This window comes from Copadichromis virginalis, linkage group LG8 (assembly GCF_057382275.1).
Source record: "Copadichromis virginalis isolate Kocher_CV1m ecotype Utaka linkage group LG8, C_Virginalis_male_GT1.1, whole genome shotgun sequence".
NCBI classification, from domain to species: domain Eukaryota; kingdom Metazoa; phylum Chordata; class Actinopteri; order Cichliformes; family Cichlidae; genus Copadichromis; species Copadichromis virginalis.
Genome location: NC_140625.1, coordinates 31,448,710 through 31,451,737, shown reverse-complemented (window position 1 = coordinate 31,451,737; position 3,028 = coordinate 31,448,710). Strand labels below are relative to the sequence as shown.

The 3,028-nt window shown below is 39.8% G+C and overlaps 1 long non-coding RNA gene across 1 annotated transcript; it reads left to right on the top strand.

Moving 5' to 3' along the window:
* The first annotated feature begins 1,599 nt into the window (after positions 1 to 1,599).
* LOC146704061 (uncharacterized) lies at positions 1,600 to 2,744 on the top strand. Its single transcript, XR_014922107.1, has 2 exons — positions 1,600 to 1,664; positions 2,373 to 2,744. It is a non-coding gene; the product is annotated as an uncharacterized LOC146704061 (long non-coding RNA).
* The last annotated feature ends 284 nt before the right edge of the window (positions 2,745 to 3,028 follow it).

The following is a 3,028-nucleotide window of genomic DNA, read 5'->3' as shown; positions in this document are numbered from 1 at the left end:
GTAGGTGATTGGCAGCATTCCAACGCTGTCACACTTCAGGGTTTTTGTTTGGTTTGTTTTGGGATAGTCTGATTTCTTACAACACATCACCTGATGTCATTGTTCCATATCATAATAACTGATTAAAGAGAAGTCCAGCTGGTAGCGCTATGACAGCACTGCTCTCAAACTGTGGGCCAGAAAAACTTTAAAGACAAAATAACCACACTGAGACTTTTGTGCAACACTGCAGTCAAGTTACTGACCAATGCAAACATCGCTGTAACGTATGACCGCTGAGGTAATGTTACTGTAACATATTCAGAGCACTGATGTTGCAGAGCTCATATTTCCACATTAATAATTTGTCATGTCCTGAATGGAGAGTCCTCTTCACACACTGAGGTTAATTATGGAGTTCCACAGGGTTCAGTGCTAGGACCAATTCTGTTTACATTATACATGCTTCCCTTAGGCAGTATCATTAGAAGACATAGCATACATTTACACTGCTATGCAGATGACACCCAGCTCTATCTGTCCATGAAGCCAGATAACACACACCAATGAGTTAAACTGCAGGAATGTCTTAAAGACATAAAGACCTGGATGGCCGCTAACTTTCTGCTTCTTAATTCAGATCAAACTGAGGTTATTGTACTAGGCCCTGAAAAGCCTAGAAATATGGTATCTAAGCAGATTCTTACTCTGGATGGCATTACCTTGGCCTCCAGTAACACTGTGAGGAACCTTGGAGTCATTTTTGACCAGGACATGTTCTAAAATTATAGAAACATATATCTGACAGACCTGTCCAGGGTGTACCTTGCCTCTCGCCCTAAGACAGCTGGGACAGGCTCCTGCGACGCTGATGGATGAACTGAATTAAGAGTCAAGAGAGAAGATCCATAAACTCTCCGATACAATGCTCTCCTGTTGACTTTACCAGGTTTTGTTTCCATCGCCCTTGGCTCCTTGCACCTGGAAGAAATCACCCACCTGTCTCTGATGAGCTCATCATCGTCACTGCTGAAGGTAGTGGCAGGCTTTCAGTCGTGGCTGGATTGTTGAAGTACGCAGCGTTCCAAATTATTATGAAAATTGTGTTTAAGTCTCATAAAGAATATGTAACCCAGTGAGTTTACACGACTCAGTAATGCACTACAACATGTTATTGTTAATTGGGATTTATCATTACTCTGTTAATCACTGAGTTGATCAAAAATAAATCAATAATAAAAGATAAATACTATAAATATAAGAATAAAACCCAAAGAGTATATTTAACACCCCTACTGGTTAGGAAGGAACAAGCCCCGCCTTCCCCTGCTCTGTATCGTCACGTGCTCAGACACAGAGAGAGACGGAGGTGCACGAGACCATCACTGATTTTCACCGCCAAGCTTTTCGCTGGAAAATAACTATTAACTTGATAAATTGAGCAAATATCCATACCGGAGATCTGCATGGACCTTGGAGAAACGGACCTGATTTGTTGAGAACATTTCGGACCTTGAAACCATCGCGGTGAGTCAGAAGCTGTTAAGCTAACCTTGAAGCTAAAAAGCTAACAAGAAGTTAACAGGGAATATAATGGCCCGATTTCAATGTTGTAGAAGTGGACAAGATCCTCTCTGAGAGTTGAACAAGATCCTCTCTGAGAGTTGAACATTAGAAGTGTGCTGGTGAGTTAAACTGGGACTGGGCGAATCAGGCTAATTGAAAAGCTAACTAGCCTAATGCTCATAGCTGTAGCTGACCACGTTTTCACTGTGGGAGAACACACGGGGTTTCTCACTGAGTTCAGCCATTTTGAGCACTCAGCTTGTGTGCTGATGATGTTCTAGTATTACTTGTTGAATATTAAATGCACTAAAATTAGATGATGGAATAAGTTAATGTTGATCTTAAAGGTCATGAATCTACTTTATTTTGTTACATTTGATGCTCGAGCGGCACTGGATAGATGTCCGTGTGTATTCTTACTGTGCTGATACGTTACCACATACTGTAAAACTACAGCCTGTGGGTTTTTGTATATTCTTTTCATAATTTTATTCTGTACATTGAGTGTAAATAATATATTGCTTCATTGCTATGCAGTGTAAAGCAATGCTCCTGTAATTCAGTTAAAGGGCAATACTGTAAAAAAATAATCTACCATAGTTTATGGTTTATTTCTGATTTCTGATAGAAATGTGCACCTTGACGATAGAATAAGCTGATTGTGATTTAAAGATTGCATTCATGATTAAGATGCACTGTATAGACTATAGTTAGAAATTAGAATTAATGTTTTGTGCTTGTTTTGTTATAGCACTTACATTATTTACATATGGCCATGTATATCATTAGAGTGTGAACTGAATTAGTAATAGTCCTGTTGTTTACAGGCTAGGTTTTTTTATGGGATCGTGAGACCTGGATCTCTTCCTGACGAGGAAGATGGCGAGCCTTTCCCTTTGAACCGAACCGAACCACAGCCATTCTGAGTTGGCCCAGAAGGGCAGGTTGCTCTTCTCTCACGAACAATTGCAACAGTGCGGTAGGACGAAATCGCACCAATCACAAACTTTTGACCTGTTGGATTTGACTTGACTGAACACTGACTATTAAGCCGTCAAGACTGACATATCTGAGCTCAGATAGGATTCTGACTGTTATTATTATTGCTGTCACTGTATTTTATTTTATGTTTTCATTCCTGTTCATAAAATGCTGTTAAATTGTTGCTAAATAGTTTAATACAATTCATAGCAACTTTACCTGTGGCTCCAGTCATTCTTCTCCACGCAACTCCCTTTATCCCTCCTGCGAATCTAGCTATTGGCCCATTCTCTCCATCTTACTTTAATTTCCCCTACCCTATCCTGTACTTGGCTACAAATAAATAAGTTGTTTTTCAATTAAACTCATGGATGGGATTGTGTCTCAGGATACCTGTGATCGTTAGTTTGCCAGCTGAGCCCAATTAAAGGAAAAACTACTAAAGAAGGATGTTCCACATTATTAAGCAGACCACCATTTTCAAGCAATATAGGAAGGAAAC